This window comes from Cherax quadricarinatus, chromosome 73 (assembly GCF_038502225.1).
Source record: "Cherax quadricarinatus isolate ZL_2023a chromosome 73, ASM3850222v1, whole genome shotgun sequence".
NCBI lineage: Eukaryota > Metazoa > Arthropoda > Malacostraca > Decapoda > Parastacidae > Cherax > Cherax quadricarinatus.
Genome location: NC_091364.1, coordinates 10,623,677 through 10,644,331, shown reverse-complemented (window position 1 = coordinate 10,644,331; position 20,655 = coordinate 10,623,677). Strand labels below are relative to the sequence as shown.

The 20,655-nt window shown below is 42.9% G+C and overlaps 1 protein-coding gene across 1 annotated transcript in view; it reads right to left on the bottom strand.

The window, feature by feature from the left end:
- The window catches only part of LOC128701098 (GDNF-inducible zinc finger protein 1), a 77,812-nt gene extending 62,250 nt beyond the window's left edge, over nt 1-15,562 (bottom strand). Inside the window, exon 1 of the mRNA XM_053794651.2 lies at nt 15,369-15,562. The gene's annotated coding sequence lies outside the window, so the exon portion shown is untranslated. The remainder of the gene's footprint in view (nt 1-15,368) is intronic.
- Between the last annotated feature and the right edge of the window lie 5,093 nt (nt 15,563-20,655).

The window sequence follows — 20,655 nt, the reverse complement described above, 5'->3', positions numbered from 1 at the left end:
GAAGGCGGAGCCAAGAGACAGCCATAGCATAAGCAAGGCCTTCGCTCTCCTTAAGACAATGAATTTCTCGTTCATTAAGGTAGACCTGACATCGGCGGGAAGAAGATGGATGAGGTTCATTGCAGTTGAGACAAGTGGGGGTAAGACTACAAGATGTATAGGCATGATCTGTGGCACTGCAGACCAGGCACTTCCCTGCAGATCTGCAGTATTTAGCAGGGTGTCCAAAGCACAAGCAGTTTCGACACTGTTGGGGAGTAGGGACCACTTTATGGGCTTCTAGGCAATGGCCCGCGATATAAACAGAGGATGGGAGCTCACGGCAGTCAAAGGTTAAGCAAGCGCTGTTACTGGCACAGCTCCTCCACCTGAGACTGGGCAGAACATATGCATCTACTTTGATAACTGGAAGGTCCTGAAGGGCTAATTGCTCCAAAATATCATCACTGCAAGAGAGAAAGTCACTCCGTACAATGGTACGCGGTAAAACCACCATACCACTGCAAGAATTGAGAGCAGTGCACATGTGAACTGTGATTGGAATGTTATCACTGGAAGCAAGATGGGAAAGAGCATGAGCTTGTTCTGCATTCTGGACTGTAACGATGTGCACACCGCTTTGAAGAGCGTGAAAGGATAAATTTTGGCCAACGTGCCATAAAAGAGCTTTACCAATACAGTGGACCCCCGGTTAACGAACTTAATCCGTGCAAGAGGGCTGGCTGTTATGCGAAATGTTCGCTATGCGAATGAATTTTCCCCATAAGAAATAATGGAAATCAAATTAATCCGTGCAAGACACCCAAAAGTATGAAAAAAAAAATTTTACCACATGAAATATACATTTTCCTACACACAAAGAGAAGGATACATGCACAATAATAGAGTAGTACATGCTCAATATATATTGTGCATGTACTACTCTACTAAATGAAGAATAAATGACACTTACCTTTATTGAAGATGCAGCAATGACTGATGAGACACTGTGTCCTGGGAGTGCCTTTTCCTCCTGAGTACTGTAGGTCCTGTTTGGTATTTTCTTCCAGAACAGGCCTTATCACACTGTGTATGCCACTACGATTCTTAAATCTCTCAAACCAACCTTTGCTGGCTCTAAATTCACCAATATGAGCACTAGTTCCAGGCATTTTCCCTGTTCACCTGGGTGTTAGTCAACTGGTGTGGGTTGCATCCTGGGAGACAAGATTAAGGACTCCAATGGAAATAAGTTAGACAGTCTTCGATGACACTGACTTTCTTGGGTTATCCTGGGTAGCTAACCCTCTGGGGTTAATTGTTTCTTGGTATTCTCAATAAGCCACACCAACAACGGTGGTACAGCAGCAGCAGCAGCTGACGGTGGTACAGCAGCAACAGACGATGCTACAGCAGCAACAGACGATGCTACAGCAGCAGCAGACGATGCTACAGCAGCAACTGACGATGTTACAGCAGCAGCAGACGATGCTACAGCAGCAGCAGCAGCAGACGATGCTACAGCAGCAGCAGACGATGCTACAGCAGCAGCAGACGATGCTACAGCAGCAGCTGACGGTGGTACAGCAGCAGCAGCTGACAGTGCAGCAGCAGCTGACGGTGGTACAGCAGCAGCAGCAGCTGTACCACCAATAGTAGCAATGGTTGATTGTGGTTTATTATACAACCTGGCCAGCTCGGAGACACGCACTCCACTTTCATACTTATCAATGATCTTTTTCTTCATCTCCATAGTAATTCTCACCCTTATTGCTGTAGGGTTGGCACTAGAAGCTTTCTTGGGGCCCATGGTCACTTATTTTCCAGAAAAAAATCACCAAAAACACTGTAATAATACAAAATGTTCCGATTGTATGCTTGGATGTTACCGCGGAGGCTGGCTGGTAAACAATGCCACCCGCGGAACATGTGAGCGTGGCTCAGGCCGCACATTGGACGCGTCTCGGACGAAGGCCGCTGAGCGGGTTTTTGTCCACTATGCGGGGCAAAATTTTAGCGAACAAAGCGTCCGCTATGCGGATTGTCCGCTATGCAAGGCGTCCGTTATGCGGGGGTCCACTGTACTATGGTGAGAAAGATAATCAGTTAGAGATGTCGGTTGCAGGGAAAAGAATTTAGTCCACTGCATACTTGTAAACATGGGGCGTAAAGGAAGTGGGTGTCGCGTAGGTCAATTTTGGGTGGAACGAGCAAACATCGAAGAACCGTTGTCAGCAAATGGTCTAGAACGTTTAGGCATAGTACCACAGGCAGCCCAACCTGAGGTAGGTGGGCGATCTGAAAACCATTGTACCATATTCGGGGAAGCCAGACACGTAGTTAAAGGTGTGCGAGAGGTAGAGGCACTAACAGAAATGGGCAGAGCCTCAGCACCTAGAGCAGGTGATGACGCGTCACCAGCAGAAGGTACAGGTGAATGGGAAGAGTCTAGAGACTGGTCCAATAACGAAGTCGGGTCAGAACAGGATGCAGGAACAGAAAGGGGCCTGGGAGGAGGAGGGGGTATCACAGAACAAAGACTCCATGATAGTGGTACATCTTTCTTATTATTATTTTAAAGAAAAAAAAAGAGAGGTGGAAAGAAAAAAAAAAAAGAAAGGTGGAAAGAAAAAAAAAGGGGGACAGCAGAAGGACAGTCACTAGAAGGCATGAAAGGGCTGTAAGTTCCCCCCTCATATGAGAGGACCTCAAGCCCGCAAATAGTGCAGATGCAGCGTGGAACCCGTACCATACCCTACCCTTCACGCCAGTAAACCAGTGCTCTAGGATAGCAACCTCACATCTACCAAGCCACCTCAGCAGACAAAAGAGAGGGCGGTCAGAAATTCACCACAAAGTATACCTCCTTCAGCTGTCACCTCCCAGAACTGACAGGCAGCCTCTGGAGATACATCCGTCATCTGCAGGACACCCCGCCCACTTCCCGGAAATATGGAAAGGGAGCAGGGTGCCTCCAGACAATTCAGATTCCATTGCAAACTACACCACACCCAAGGAACCTCATGAAGCGGGATGAACTCCAGCACACTTCCCCCTACCTAGACACTGTAATGCCAGAGGGGAGGATCCCAGAGGCTACAAATGAGATAGGGAAAAGGGGAGGGTTGGGAGGGGGGAGGAAAGGAAAAAAAGGGGGGATGGGGAGGATGGGAGAGGGAAGGGAGGATTAAGGGGTAATTAGGTTCGGTCTGAGGAAGAAGACCAAAAGGTCCAATTCCATAGACCCATAGCCTCTTCAATACAAGGAGCCTGCCCCCTTGAAGAAGGGCTAGTAGGTACATACAATGGTATGTAGCAAAAAATCATGGGAAAAAAATTTGCAAGACTTATTCTATGTGTGGTCATTCTTTTAAATTTAGTGGACCATTCAGCTGTTGACTGCTGCCTTGGTATTATCAAAAAATTTTGTAGATTCTTTTCATTCTCTACAAAGAGATAGGAAGTTCTAAAATCATTTTTGCAACCTCACTCAAAAGTGCCTAAATATTTGTCAGACACTAGGTGGGAGGTACATGCAAAAGCCACAGAAGCTATTTTGGAAAGTTACAATGCTATTACTGAGGCCCTCAGTCATTTGTACTGTAATGTTAATGACAAGTGTCATACCAGGCTTCAAGCTAACAATCTTTTGCAGAAAGTGGAATAACTAGAATTTGTGTTTATGCTGCATTTTTGGACCCATGTGATAGGTCATTTTCACAAGGTCAGCAAAGCCATTCAGAAGTTAGAACTGTTATTGAGTACTTGTGCATGTTTGTACAGTTTACTTCAGGATTTTTTAAGCAAAATTGGTAAAGATTTTGATGAGCTTGAGCAACAAGTAAAGGCCACCTTGCCAAATTTTAACTATAGAATTGTTGCAAGGAGACAAAGAGTAAGGAAATGACAAGGAAATGATGGAAGTGCACCTGGTCCTGATGCCTCTTCAAGAGATAAGTTTAGGATAAAATCCTTTATTCCAATGCTAGATGCACTTGAAGCCAATTTAAGAAGAGCTACTGTTTACCTGCAGTTTACCTGGAGAGAGTTCTGGAGGCCAACGCCCCCGTGGCCCGGTCTGTGACCAGGCCTCCTGGTGGATCAGAGCCTGATCAACCAGGCTGCTGCTGCTGGCTGCACGCAAACCAACGTACGAGCCTCAGCCCGGCTGGTCAGGAACCAACTTTAGGTGCTTGTCCAGTGCCAGCTTGAAGACTGCCAGGGGTCTGTTGGTAATCCCCCTTATGTATGCTGGGAGGCAGTTGAACAGTCTCGGGCCCCTGACACTTATTGTATGGTCACTTAACATGCTAGTGACACCCCTGCTTTTCATTGGGGGGATGTTGCATCGTCTGCCAAGTCTTTTGCTTTCGTAGTGAGTGATTTTCGTGTGCAAGTTCGGTACTAGTCCCTCTAGGATTTTCCAGGTGTATATAATCATGTATCTCTCCCGCCTGCGTTCCAGGGAATACAGGTTCAGGAACCTCAAGCGCTCCCAGTAATTGAGGTGTTTTATCTCCGTTATGCACGCCGTGAAGGTTCTCTGTACATTTTCTAGGTCAGCAATTTCACCTGCCTTGAAAGGTGCTGTTAGTGTGCAGCAATATTCCAGCCTAGATAGAACAAGTGACCTGAAGAGTGTCATCATGGGCTTGGCCTCCCTAGTTTTGAAGGTTCTCATTATCCATCCTGTCATTTTTCTAGCAGATGCGATTGATACAATGTTATGGTCCTTGAAGGTGAGATCCTCCGACATGATCACTCCCAGGTCTTTGACGTTGGTGTTTCACTCTATTTTGTGGCCAGAATTTGTTTTGTACTCTGATGAAGATTTAATTTCCTCGTGTTTACCATATCTGAGTAATTTAAATTTCTCATCATGGAACTTCATATTGTTTTCTGCAGCCCACTGAAAGATTCGGTTGATGTCCGCCTGGAGCCTTGCAGTGTCTGCAATGGAAGACACTGTCATGCAGATTCGGGTGTCATCTGCAAAGGAAGACACGGTGCTGTGGCTGACATCCTTGTCTATGTCGGATATGAGGATGAGGAACAAGATGGGAGCGAGTACTGTGCCTTGTGGAACAGAGCTTTTCACCGTAGCTGCCTCGGACTTTACTCTGTTGACGACTACTCTCTTGTGTTCTGTTAGTGAGGAAATTATAGATCCATCGACCGACTTTTCCTGTTATCCATTTAGCACGCATTTTGTGCGCTATTACGCCATGGTCACACTTGTCAAAGGCTTTTGCAAAGTCTGTATATATTACATCTGCATTCTTTTTATCTTCTAGTGCATTTAGGACCTTGTCGTAGTGATCCAATAGTTGAAATAGACAGGAGCGACCTGTTCTAAACCCATGTTGCCCTGGGTTGTGTAACTGATGGGTTTCTAGATGGGTGGTGATCTTGCTTCTTAGGACCCTTTCAAAGATTTTTATGATATGGGATGTTAGTGCTATTGGTCTGTAGTTCTTTGCTGTTGCTTTACTGCCCCCTTTGTGGAGTGGGGCTATGTCTGTTGTTTTTAGTAACTGTGGGACGACCCCCGTGTCCATGCTCCCTCTCCATAGGATGGAAAAGGCTCGTGATAGCCCCTGCAGTTCTTGATGAACACAGAGTTCCATGAGTCTGGCCCTGGGGCAGAGTGCATGGGCATGTCATTTGGCATCAGGATAACATCGGATAGGCTTGTGTTAACCAAATTTTGTGGCTCTCTCATAAAAAATTCGTTTTGATCTTCGACTCTCAGTCTGGTTAGCGGCTTGCTAAAAACTGAGTCATATTGGGACTTGAGAAGCTCACTCATTTCCTTGCTGTCATCTGTGTAGGACCCATCTTGTTTAAGTAGGAGCCCAATACTGGATGTTGTTCTCGACTTTGATTTGGCATAGGAGAAGAAATACTTTGGATTTCTTTCGATTTCATTTATGGCTTTTAGTTCTTCCCGCGATTCCTGACTCCTATAAGATTCCTTTAGCTTGAGTTCGATGCTTGCTATTTTTGTCTGACCAGTGTCTCCCTACGCATTTCAGATAGATTGACCTCTTTTAGCCGCTCTGTTATTCTTTTCCGTCGCCTGTAAAGGGAGCGCCTGTCTCTTTCTATTTTACATCTACTCCTCCTTTTTCTTAGAGGAATAAGCCTTGTGCATACATCGAGTGCCACCAAGTTAATCTGTTCTAGGCATACGTTGGGGTCTGTGTTGCTTAGTATATCTTCCCAGCTTATATCGGTTAGGACTTGGTTTACTTGGTCCCACTTTATGTTTTTGTTATTGAAGTTGAATTTGGTGAATGCTCCCTCGTGACTAGTCTCATTATGTCGGTCTGGGGCTCCATGCATACATGTCTGAACCTCTATTATGTTGTGATCTGAGTATATTGTTTTTGATATGGTGACATTTCTTATCAGATCATCATTGTTAGTGAAGATGAGGTCTAGTGTATTCTCCAGTCTGTCCACTGTGTACAGTGATGTTGCACAAATGTTTACCTTTCTTGCTGATCTGACAGCATCTAAGCAAGAAAATCAGCAAGGTGTTGAATTGTTGATGGGAGCATACCCAGAAGATGTTCACCTGAAATTTACTGATGAACTTTTGCACTTTCACTTGTATGGGAGACAAAGCCATAGGCCTACCAAAGAGCAGTCACTGTCTCATACAGACCTCTATTAAATTATATGCAAGGAAAAAATTCAGATGGCCTTCCCTAATGTGGAAGCAATCTTGCAGCTATTTCTTAGCATAATGGTTACTAACTGCTCAGGAGAGAGGTCTTTTTCAAGCCTCAAAAGAATTAAAAATGAATTAAGGGCTACACTGTCTCAAGAGAGGTTGTCCGCACCAAACATTCTGTGCACTGAAAGTGACAAACTTAAGACAAACAAATTTTGGTGAACTTTTGGATGATTTTGCTAATAGGCTATAAAAAAACTTTTTTATACTTAGTGTATTTGATGACTGTAGTTTCTTTATTTCTTAATATGTATTTTAAAAGACTACATAAATCTGAAGGGAAAGGAAGGCGGGGTAGGGGTCATCCTCGAAAAGGTTGGAGGGAGGGGGTAAAGGAGGTTTTGTGGGCGAGGGGCTTGGACTTCCAACGAGCGTGCATAAGCATGTTAGATAGGGGTGAATGGAGACGAATGGTTTTTGGGACCTGATGAGCTGTTGGAGTGTGAGCAGGGTAATATTTTGTGAGGAGTTTCAGGAAAACTGGTTAGCTGGACTTGAGTCCTGGAAATAGGTAGTACAATACCTGCATTCTGGGGGAGGGGTTTGGTATATTGGCTGTTTGGGGTGATATCTGAACTGTTGTATCTGAGTGCCTCTGCAAAGACTGATTATGTACGAGTGATGGTGAAAGTGTTGAATGATGATGAAAGTTTTTCTTTTGTTTTGGTTTTTTCTTTCTTTTTGGGTCATCTTACCTCAGCAGGAGATGGCTGACATGTTTAAAAAAAAAAAATTATTTTAAAGAATATAAAAGTAAACTTACAATTACATTTTCCTAAAAATTCCTGTTTATTTAAAAAAATATTTACAAATTTCAGTTATTGCAAAAGTTTTTCACAGCATCAATTTTAACATTTATACTTTTTTTTAATCACTAATGTATTTAACAATAACATCTCATTTCCCTTAGAGGAACTGTGAACTGTGAAATTTCAAACACCCATCATCATCTTCAGCATTACTGAATTTTGTTCAAAACACACTACCATCTTCCTCTAGTCATGAGGGTGAGGGGACTGGGAGGGGCCTCACAAGTGGGATAGCATAGTTCCTCTCTTTAACTAATTATTATTATAATCATGGGGGAATGCTAAACCAGTAGGATTACACAGTGCATGTGGGGGGGGATGGAAAGTATTCAGGCTCAATTCAGGGAACTGGAGCACAGATCCAATTCCCTAGATCAAGAGCCCCTCACTAGCATCAAGGAACATCCCTTGAGGGGCTCTTTAACTAAATCCAGCACTGATTTACAGATCACTAAGACTCACTCTTGACCTTAAAAAAATTGGCATTATATAATCTATGGTACTAGTTTTTATCAATTTCTTCCAAACAAACTTGAACTCTACACATATGAAGTGCTCCTCTTTTTATAGTCTTACATAATAAATGGGTGTGAATTAGACTTGCCAGAACAAGCAAACAGATCTACTGCAGTGCTTCTCTATTTTTATGTTTATCAGGTCTTTGGCCTGAATATTTTTTTGTTTTTGCAAAAAAATATTTTGAAGATTTCAGCAGGATTTTTTTTATTTTTTTTCAAGTTTCAGCTAGTATTTTTCACATCAGAGTTCCTTGTATAATTCTTCAAATACTAAGGTAGACTTATGGAGGAGATATATAAAAATTATGAATATTTTGACAAAAAGTCAAAGGGTGACTTATACATGGCATCCAGTTATATGTGAGTATACACATTAGGATTTGATTAATTGTAAATGGTTAAGTTTGGTTAGGTTGTTACATAAAATTACTTAGGTTAAGATAAGTTGGGAAATTTTCATTACTTGGGTTAAACTGTTTAGGTAAAGCTTTGTTTATGAGTGTTATATACTTCCTCTGAATCATGACAACACTACTGACAACCATCTTCGAAGTACCACCATGGCATTCTATCTTCAACCATAAAATCATAAGAATAGTGGAGAGCTGCAGGCTTACTGGCCCATTCATAAACAGGTCCAATCTATTTTTAATGCTACCCAAAGTTCTTGCTTCAGTGACACTACTTGGGAGTTTAATTCACTAATTTATACCTGTACTACCAAACTACTGCTTTCCTAAATCAAAATTTCTCAAACTTGAACCCACTGCTGTGAGTTCTATCTTGGCTAAGATATTTTCACCATGATATATATTTTTTTTTTTTTTAACACAACGGCCGTTTCCCGCCGTTATATACATCCTCTTAATTCTGGAACAAAAAGCCCATAATACATATGAATCTCAGTGGATGAGCCTTGGTATTCAGTATTTGCAGATTGATGATATATTTATTCAGTTTACAAGATATTCCTTTACATAACATCCTTAAATAAAGATTTTTTTATAAGACTATACAAGTGGGTTATTATTATTATTATTATTATTATAATAAAAAAGAAGCGCTAAATCACAAGGGCTATACAGCGCTGCAGGGCAGGAAGGAAGCGAGGGTATCAGGTGGTAAATGGGAGAAGGATGAGTAGTAGGTTACGGAGAACAGCGGGGCAGTGGATAGCGAAAGGGTAGAGGGCAGCAAAAGATTAAGGTAGAAAGGGCTGAGGTGAGTGCGAAAGGTATCATCATCAGAGTTTGTGGAGTAAATCAGTCGTTGTCAAGGAGTCAATGAGAGAGTCAGGATTAAAGGAGGGTCCATCAGCAAGAAGGGAAGGTAAAGAAAGAGTAGGAGAGCGGAGACGAAGTTGGAGGAAAATTTTGCATGCTCGTTGATAGAGAGGGCAGTCTAATAGAATGTGGCTAACCGATACTGGAACTTGACACTTCTCACAGAGAGGAACAGGGCGCCTTTCTGTGAGATACCCATGAGTAAGATGAGTGAGGCCAATGCGAAGACGGGAGAGAGTAGTCTCCCAACCTCGACACTGATGACAAGAAGATGGCCAGGTACCTATACGTACTCGGTTTAATAGACTGAAGTTTGTTACCGAGCAGATTAGACCAACGTTGTTGCCAACGGGTGTGAAGGTGGGTAGCTATTACAGCAAAATAGTCCGTAAATGGAACACCTCTATATGAAACTGGTAGGTCATGTACTGCTGACCGTGCAGCAGTGTCTGCCTGTTCATTGCCCTGTACATCAACATGACCAGGGACCCAACAAAAAACAATATCTTTATGCTTGGTAGAGATGCAGCGTAGCCAAAGTTGGATACGGAGAATTAGGGGGTGAGGTGTATCAAATTTTCGTATAGCCTGTAGAGCACTAAGGGAGTCTGAGACAACCACAAATGATGACACAGGCATAGATGCAATACGGATAAGTGTTGCAAGAATGGCATACAATTCAGCAGTAAAAATGCTAGCCGAAGATAGTAAATGCCCTCACACGACGCTGTCCGGAAACACTGCTGCGAATCCGACGCCATCAGAAGACTTAGAGCCATCTGTGTACACTGTGATGGCATGAGAATGAGAGTGGAAGTGGTCAAGAAAAAGAGAGCGGGAAGCCACCGTAGGCAGTTGGGCTTTCGAGCAAGGGAGTGAGAAAGAACAGACTCGAACAGCTGGAACTTCCCAGGGGGGTAGGGAAAAGTGAGATGCTATATGAACATAGAAAGGTGGTAACTGAAGGGAAGACAAGAGCGAATAAAGGCGAAGAGAGAAGGGATGGAGCAAACAGGGACGGCGAACAAATAAAGAATGTCTACTAATATCGGTGACCATTCTATAAATGGAAGGATTGCGGAGATCATGAGAGCGTACGTAGTAACGAAGGCAATGGGCATCACGGCAATCGGACAAGGATGGAACATTCGCTTCTGTATAGAGGTTCTCAACAGGGGAAGAGCATAAACGTAATCCTTGGTGATGGATGAGGTTAAGGCTAGAGAGAGTAGCAGGAGAGGCCGCTGAATAGATCTGGTCACCATAATGGAGTTTCGACAAAATGAGGGCTGAATGTAGGCGAAGGAGAATTCGACGATCAGCTCCCCATGAAAGATGAGCAAGGGTTTTAAGAAGATTCAGCCAGCTGTGACAAGTTGCCTTCAGAGAGGTAATGTGAGGTTTCCAGGATAACCTATGTTCAAAGAGAAGGCCTAGAAACCTGACTGTATCACGTTCAGGGATACAGGAGCCATAGAGGTACAAAGGATGATCGGAGATGACAGAGCGTCTAGTGAAAGTAATTTGATGAGTTTTGGTACTGGAAAATTTAAACCCATGTGTGGTGGCCCAATTGGAAACACAGTCGACCGCATGCTGGAGAGAAACTGTAATGAGGAGACAGTCAGCACCTGCACAAGCGAAGTCATCAGCATAGAGGGATGACCAAATATTGGATGGAAGACTCGAGGCCAGATCATTTATAGCAAGGAAAAAGTGTTGTGCTCAGAACACATCCCTGGGGGACACCTTCAGCTTGGACAAAGTCCGGGGAGAGCACATTATTAACCCGAAACACGGAAATGTCTGTCAGTTAAAAAGTTCTTAAGGAAGGATGGTAGATTGCCTCGGAGGCCTAAGGAGTGGGCCTGGGCCAAAATATTGTACCTCCAAGTTGTGTCATAAGCCTTCTCAGGGTCAAAAAATATGGCAATAACTGAGTGGTTATTTGCAAAGGCATTACGAACATACGTATCAAAGCATAGTAAGGGGTCTACGGTAGAACGGCCCTTACGAAAGCCATATTGACTAGTGGAGAGACTGTTGTGTGTCTCTAAATACCACATTAAAAGTCGATTTACGAGACATTCCATCACTTTGCAAACTGCACTGGTAAGAGCAATGGGACGATAGTGGGAGGCATCATGTCATGCAGTACCTGGTCTGCAGAAAGGGAGAACAATGGCAGATTTCCACAGCTGGGGAAGAACTCCTTGTGACCAAATAAAATTGAAAAGGTGTAAGGGGACTGCAAGGGCTAACTGATGTAAATGTTGTAACATCCGAATATGAATGTCGTCAGGCCCAGCTGCCGATAATCAGCAAGCTGAGAGTGTTGCCTCCAGTTTCTGAAGTGTAAAAGGCACATTATACTGTTCTTCTCTGAGAGAAGAAAAGTCCAAGGGTGCTAACTCTCTGGCAGACTTTGAGGGAAGAGACAAGGGGCATAGATGGAGCCCCGAGAAATACGGACTAGATGATTGCCAATTTCAATGGCAACATCTAGAGGGTTTGCTATATCAATACCGGCAACTCGCAGAACAGGAGCTGGGCCAGGAGAGTATTTACCACTCAGTTTCTGTACTTTTTTCCAGACTGCACTCATAGAGGAAGCAGAGGTGATGGTGGAAACATAATCTCGCCAGCAAGTGCGTTTAGTGTCATGGATGACACGGCAAGCGATCGCACGCTTCTGCTTAAAATCAAGAAGCCTCTTAGTGGTTCTACTGTACCGGTACCTGCCCTATGCAGCGCGTTTCAAACGTACTGCATGAGCACAAGCAGGAGACCACCAGGGTACACACTTCTGAGAATGCCTGCCCGAGGTTTGGGGTATAGAATGAGAAGCTGCGGTTAACACTGAGGATGAGAAGAGGTGTAAAAGCTCATCAATGGAGGACGAAGAAGGAACCTCACTAAAAGCAGTTAGTTGTGAGTAAAGGTCCCAATTTGCTTGATCAAACTGCCAGCGTGGGCTACAAAGAGGTGGTGAATATGAAGAGGAAGTAAGAATGATTGGAAAATGATTGCTGTCATGTAAATCCAGGAGAACAGACCAGGTGAAGTCTAGTGCAGCGGAGGAAGAGCAGACTGAGAGATCGATACAAGAGAGAGTATGAGTATGAGGATCAAAATGGGTGGGAGTACCTGTGTTTAAAACATGGAGGGGGTGAGAAGCGAATAAAGCCTCTAACTGAATGCCATGGGAATCACAGTGAGACCCCCCAGAGAAAATGATGAGCATTAAAATCGCCTAGTAACAAAAGTGGTGGCGGTAAGGATGAGACAAGAAAGGCAACATCCGGGATAGATAATGCCCGAGAAGGAGAGAGATACAGAGAACAGATTGTATACCACTTACACAAGTGGATACGGGCTGCAGTGTAACGCAGCAAAGTACGAACAAATAGCTGAGGGTACGGAATATCAGTGCGTAGAAGAAGGGCACTCTCATTAAAGGTCCCATCAGAAAAAGGATCCAAAGAATACAATAAATTATAGCCTGAGATGGGATAAATAACCGCGGAGTGTAATTTTGGTTCTTGTAAGCAAACACTGACAGGGGAAAACTGGGAAAGCAACAGCTGAAGCTCACCCCGATTACCTCTGAGGCCGCAGATATTCCACTGTAAAAAGGCCATGATTGATAATGATAAACATACCAGAAATCCGCAGGTATGGGTGCCTATGGACTAGAGGGTTTTGAAAAGTCCATATGTGGTGGCAGCGGAAAACGTTCAAGTAATGAAGGAACAGAGCGTTGTGAAGAAAGGAGTTGCGTAGGTGTAGGAGAGGAAAGAGAAGGAACAGGGGGTGGATCAGTGTCCATTGATGGTTTAGCTTCTGCAATATATTCAAAGATAGCTTCAAGTGTTTCGGAATTCAAAGACGACGTGTGGGAGACAATACTGGAGATGGAAGGAGGAGGGAGAGTAAAGACTGGGACAGTAATGGATTGTACCAAAGTAGGGGGGGACGAAAGGGTGGAGGGAACTGGAGAAGTGTGGAAGGGGACAGAAGAGGCAGAAACCTGGGAGGTGGCAGAAGAGGCAGAAACCTGGGAGGTGGCAGAAGAGGAAGAAACTTGGGAGGGGACAGGGGAAGAAGGTACAGTACGAGGAGAAGGGTGAACCTCCACACTTGTAACAGAGCCTGTGAGAGGGGAAGAACCAGGTACAGATACTGGAAAGGTAAAATGTGGAGGTGGAAGAAGGGAAGGAGGCATTAAAGGAGATTTGAGCAATGGGGATTTTTTGGACTTTTGAGAAGTAGAGAGGCGATTGGGAGGAGGTGTCGTACGAGGTCTTGTCGATACCGGGGCTTGTGAAGGAGAACACGAAGATGTGAGAGCAGACTGAGGTGTTGAAGTAGGGACTTCTGAGCCCAGAACAGCAAAGGAATTAGAGACAGGAGTGACTATGGGAAGGGCAACCACAGAGGAGGCTGCAGAAGATGGGACCCCTAGAAGTAGGGGGACGTTTAGAAACACAAGAATAAGAAATATGGGGTAGTCTCCCCTGGAGGTGTAGATGAGAAACTGCCATAGCATAAGGGAGACCTTCTGCCTCTTTGAGGCAACGGATTTCTTGCTCATTTAAGTAGACCTGGCAACGGCGAGAGTACGAAGGGTGAGCCTCATGACAATTAAGGCAAGAGGGAGGTCGACTACATGATGTATTAGAATGGCCACTGGCACCACAGACTGGGCATTCGGCTATAGATCTGCAATATTTTGCTGGGTAACCGAATCGCCAGCAATTTCTACACTGCTGCGGTGTAGGGATCACCTTTCGAACTTGCAATCGATGTCCAGCTATATAAACAGAGGATGGGAGTTCACGGCTGTCGAAAGTTAATTGAGCCACATTGCAAGGGTACTGTCTCTGCCCACAGGCAGGAAGGACATAAGTGTCTACTTTGAGGAATGGGAGATCCTGGAGTTCCAGCTGTTCAAGAATGTCATTGTCACATGTCTGGAAATTCTGTTGGACTATGGTATGGGGCAGAATGACAGTACCACTACAAGAATTGAGGGAATGATGTTTTTCAATAGTGACAGGAATAGTATCGATATGTGAAAGGAGAGAAAGATCATGAGCTTGGGTAGCATTCTGGACAGTGACGATGTGCATACTGCTCTTGAGAGCATGAAAGGAAATATCTCTACCAACATGGCATAGGAGCGCCCTGCCAATACTATGGTCGGAAAGATAGGTAATAGAGGAAGTCAGTCGTAAAGTAAAGAATTTAGTCCGTTGTGCAGTCCGAAGCTGAGCATGGAAAGGGAGTGCATGACGTGTCAGTCTGTTCTGAGTAGAACAGGAAGGTAACGAAGTATCATCATCAGGCAATTGTCGTTGGCGTTTAGAAGTGGGACCAGAGTTGGTCCGACATGGGACGGGCTGGCGATTCGAAAATTGCCGCACCATACAGGGAGAGGCCGGAAGCATAGTCAAAGGAGGGCAGAGGTCAGACAAATCAAAGGAGTTAGTCGAGACTCCGGTACCTGAAGCTGGTGATGAAACAGCACCATCAAGAACTACAGGGGCATCAGGAGTGTCCGAAGAGTGGCCATAAAACGAGGCAGGGTCAGAATGGGGTGCGGTACCAGTAAGGGGCCCGGGGGTGGCAGGTTCATGGACAAGGGCTTCCATAGTTAGGTTATTTCTTTCTTTTTGTTTTTAAACAAGTGGGTTATAGATCTTGGATGAAAATGACTCAAGTCTATTCGGGTAAGCAACCTTGGTTGTATTATTATTATTACAATCGAAGCTAAGTGCTAAACCCATAAGGGTTTAGCACTTACGGCTAAATTCCACAAGGACTGTATACGTCCTTCCCCAGGTTGCAACCCAAAAGTCAACTAGCTCCCAGCCATTATTTAGTATTATGTAATAAGGAGTGTAATAAATAAACATGAAGGAAGACCTTGCCTCGTCTAGGACTGGAGCTTTACTTCATTTTAAATATCTGGACCTTAATACTTTCACTCAGTTTATGAAGAGCAACTTCCTCTGCACATATTATGTACAGTAACTACCTTCGATGTCTTTATGTAGACAGTAACTTCCAACACAGCAATACATGGGCATATATAGGCTTTTGAGTGTACAGTGTCGTATCAAAGAGCTCAAACCATCTTAATAATCAAAGGAAAAACTTGGTGAGCCCAAAACGAGCACATGCACGGAAGTAGCATGTAAACACAGCTGATGTTTCGTTCGGAAACAAGTTTTGACTTCGATCTGTCCCATCTCACGAGAACTTATTTAAATCCATCACAGTACCACTTGCGCCACTATTTATAAAATAAATGTTATAAAAAAATTATAACATTATTTCATAGTCCGAGTATTTTCTTTCCAAATGTACTGATGTAAGTAGATAATCTAATCCATGGTTTACGGACGATAAAATTGTACAGAAAATATCCATTCTATATATTTCTTAATTACGTGTATAAAATTCTTGGCATCACAAAATCATGCAAATATTAATGTTCAACACGTCTCAGATATATAGATGATAGTTTTTCCTAATACTGTACTTGCATCGCCACTCTGCTCAAGCTTGGATGGAAAATTGCTATCACATGACTTCACTTTAGAAAAACAATTGTTTATATTTATTATCCTTCTGAAAGAAAAGATACGAAATTTAATGCAGTGTTTTTAGTAAATTAAATTATGCTTGGTTTACAAAAGGAAAAATAATAACTGTAAAAACGAAAATACAAAAAAAGTTAAGATCGATTGGCGGACCGAGGGCAAATTCTTAGGAATACACTTAAACAGCAAACTAAAATTCGATATACACACCCAAAATATTTCTCTAATAAAAAAACAAAAATCCGGAACGGTGGGCATTCTCTGAAAAAATACACTGTTATGTCCCCCAAACATTCCTGCTCACTTCGTACTACTCTCTAATTAGTCTTATCTATCATTCCCCGCCCCCTCTCGTATATATTCTGGCCTTAAGTAAGTTTATCCAGGTATACACAAATACAATTATATAGATTATCATACATAGCAGCATATGTGTAGAGAACCTAGGATAACCCAAAAAAGTCAGAGTGATTTATTTCCACTGGGGTCCTTCTCTACTTCTCACCTCAAAATTATTTCTCAGTGGTCCAAGTCGAACCGAAACGTCGTTTTTACTTTCCCTCTCCTAAGTACGGGTTATTGGTGTATTGTTCCAGCCACGGTACTGTGGCTTTTAATTAAGCCTGTATTAAGACTTTAAAAGGCTCAGAGTGTACTTCAGTGTAGCGACTCCTTACATTTGATAAATCAGTGTAATACATGTTCTGCTCAGTGTAACTGAACTATTAAATACGGTTACATAATTAATTTGTTTGCCCTAGTGTCATTGTTGTGTTTTCTAATACATTTTCTCGTTCAGACTGAAACTTTACTGCTAAATTCCCAGTATTATTTCATATTGCAGTGTTCATCTGTGGTGTGAGTGTGTAACTTATGCTTTGTATTTTTACTGTGAACAAGCTTACTGCTGCATAATGTTCAGTTTCATGAATACTTTCTCTCTTGAGTAATTTGGTTACCTTTAAACTGTGTTAAGCAAGAGTCAGCCTGTTAACATTTATGTTCCTTGCCATCTCATCTAGTGGGTTTAGCGCCTAGTTAAAATTGTAATAGTAACAATTTGCAATCATTATACTTCTAGTTATACATTGTGTAAATTGTTTTATACTATTTGATCAACTGGATTGTAGTGTTTAACTTCTGATACACCAATTTAATGACTGCAGACACGCACTGACACATAATAAACACATTAAAACGCTGGTAACTCTCCAGAAGCTGGGCCTAGTGTGTGACCTTGAGAAGTTGAGTGTGTTTATTACGACCAGCGGTGTACCACTCTCACCTATATTTACATCAACAAAAGTGTATTCTAAGTGATAAAGTGTACACTTGGTGTACTTGGTAACACTTGTCATACATAGTAACGCGTGTGTAAGTGAGATTGTTTAGGTACTGGTTCATCTATCTACAGCTGCACACTTATGCTTGCATACATGTATAACATAGTAATGTGTGAGTTACCCAGGATGGACCAAGGAAGTCAACCAGAGTGATTTATCTCATTGTCATTGTAACATTACCTATTTTTTTTTTTTTAGTAATACTGTTTACAATCTATGGTTGGGGTAAGAGGTTGTCTTCAGCATTCAATGTGATGTCTGCTATATTATTATTTCAGTGAGGTACATTAGGTGGCAGTAGCCTGAACTAACTCAAGTGGAAGTTATCATTGAATTTGAACCTCATGTTTAATGTGATGTATGTCAGAATTCTAATTTTATGCTCAATATTACCTACTTTGTCTCTCTCTCTCTCTCTCTCTTTTTCATCTTTGTAATTTGTGATAAGGTGTAAGACCTCGCCTATACCAACCATTATATCATTATATGTACCATATTATTAACACACATACAAGAAGTCTCCGAATGTATTTTTAGTAAGGTGTGTAAGAGATAAGATAAGATTTCGTTCGGATTTTTAACCCCGGAGGGTTAGCCACCCAGGATAACCCAAGAAAGTCAGTGCGTCATCAAGGACTGTCTAACTTATTTCCATTGGGGTCCTTAATATTGTCCCCCAGGATGCGATCCACACCAGTCGACTAACACCCAGGTACCTATTTGCTGCTAGGTGAACAGGACAATAGGTGTAAGGAAACGTGTCGAAATGTTTCCACCCGCCGGGAATCGAACCCGGGCCCTCCGTGTGTGAAGCGGGAGCTTTAGCCACCAGGCCACCGGGCCACCCCACCAGGCCAGTAGTAATCTGGGTTAAGTATAATTGGAAGTGTTCATTGAACTTGAACACTTGTGTCATATGATCTATTTTAGACTTCTGACTTTATAGTAAATATTTACTCTTGCATAAGCTATAAGGGGAAGATAAGCGAGGAATTCTTGTGTTGTGAGTCTTACACGAGATATCATCACTGGCAAACATGGCAACTGTCATAGAGGAACCTATTTCAGCAGGTGATGGAAATGATGATAGCTTCCAGACCTTTAAAAGTAAACAAAAGAGAAAAAGTGAGGAAGGGCTAGAGCGTCGACGTAGTCAGACTCACTTGACTCGTACACAATGTGACACTAAACGTCCTTGGTGCACAGAGGCTGCAAGGAGTCTTTCTTCAAAGGAAGAATGTGTTAAGCTGAACTTCCCTGACAACATCCTGCTGCCTGCGAAGTGTGCATGGCTAATGGAAGCTGTAAACAAGCATCCTAACTCAAGGATCCAATTTAGGAAAAACACACACAACTTTGTGTTTGTGGAACAGAATGAAGAACTGATCAATGATCTACTTAGTACACCTTATGGGGGTATTAAGCTGCTCCAACCTCCATCAGACACTCACCACTTTAAAAAATGGGTCAGTATCATAATCTTTGGATACCCTCTCTACATGGACCCATCCCATCTGACTCTCAGTGAGCATATCATCAAGCCTAAAAGACTTAAAGGAAAATCCCAAATTATTGCCAGTTGGGTGGGTCCTGTGCCCCTTCCCCGGAATATCTGGGTGCATGGTTTACGTTTCCTAAACATCGAAGTGTACCTACCCCCTAAACGTAGGTGTTACAAATGCCAGCACTATGGCCATGTTGCAGTAGACTGTGGAATACTACATTCTTGGTGTGGTAAGTGTGCTGGGAAACATTCCACTAGAGAATGCACAGTAGGCCCTGACAGCCAAAAATTTAAGTGTATTGACTGTAAAGAAGTTAGGGTTACAGTTTCCCACAAGGACTGCAGTCAGAACCCAAACAACCTTCGATGTAAACCAGATAACAGTCCTTTAATGGTAACTGAGGATGAGGCCATCCAGTCTACCACAGCCAGATCTGAGACTGAACCTCTGCAAAGTGTGCAAGAACCTCACCTCACTACAAAGGATTCTGGTGATATCAGAATGCCATCACACACACCAGCTGTGGAGGAGCTAGCCATCCCTGCTAGCACATGTGGAACTACTGGTCTGCCACTACTGATACCTATGGCTACACCTGAATATGGGGATGAGTTTGTCATTTCTCCCAATACACACTGCAAGTCAGACGGACACCACACAGGTAACCCCCCTGGAAATGGGAGATGAGTCAGCTGCACAGGACCTACCTGCAATGAATGATGAAACAGACTTGCCACAGGCACCATCAGAGAACACTAATGTAACCATGGTACATGTTAAGGTGATAGGTGTTAAAGAAAGCACTAACTCAGAAGTGTCATCCTCCGGAGAGGCATTGGATTCGCCTGACCTTCCTCATATTATAACAAATTTCCAGAAAAAAACTGAGCATCTTGAACAGATCCTGACAAGTTTAATAAATATATGTAATCAGGATGATGCTCTTGAGCATGGTAATGATGTCAAAAGTGCAGCAATCTCCATTCAGCTTCCAACAATTTGTAAGAAAGAAGCCCATGACTTGCCTTCAAGACTTGCCTTGGAACTGGCTGCCAATATGCCGAAAAATGCTTAAAAATAAAGGTCCTGAAGATAAAGACGTACAAACTATGCTATTTGCTCTTAAGTGCCTGCACACTGTAGTCAAAGCATAATAGTTTTACCATTTTATGAGCAAGAGATTGTAATAACTCACTACAATGGATACATTACAAATCTATTCATGGAACATTGCTTCCATCAGGAAGAGGTTGCCTGACTTACATCATATTAGTGCAGCCAAGAATATTGATGTCATCTGTTTGCAGGAATGTAGATTGAAAGATGGAGCACCTCCACCAAACTTGCCTGGATATGCAGCTTATAACCTAAGGTCAACCAACTGTTGTGTGATGTATGTCAGAAAGAACTTGCCACATTCATTCCTTTTCTTGCTGAGTCGAGTTAACATGCAGTATCATGATGTCAAAGTATATGCAGGCGATTTTTCCATAAACATTTTTAATCTCTATGCCCCAGCGAACCAGCTTCGACCTGATGCTTTACCAGATCGCATCAATAGTGAACCTACCATCATTCTCGGAGATTTTAATGCCAGACATAAGAATATTGGTGGGTCTATAACAAACGCCAATGGAACTAAACTAGTGAAATTGCTAAATGAGCATGATAATGTTCGAATTGTGGGCACTACTGAGCCTACTCACATATATGGTGGCATACTAGATCTGTGTCTTGGATTTAATACATCATATACGATGCATGACTGTCATAGTTGATGATCTTCTATCTGATCACTTCCCAAGACTAACAACTGTCAATTTTGATCACATCTCCAGCAATCAAGGAGCTAAATACAGAAGGAGGAAACT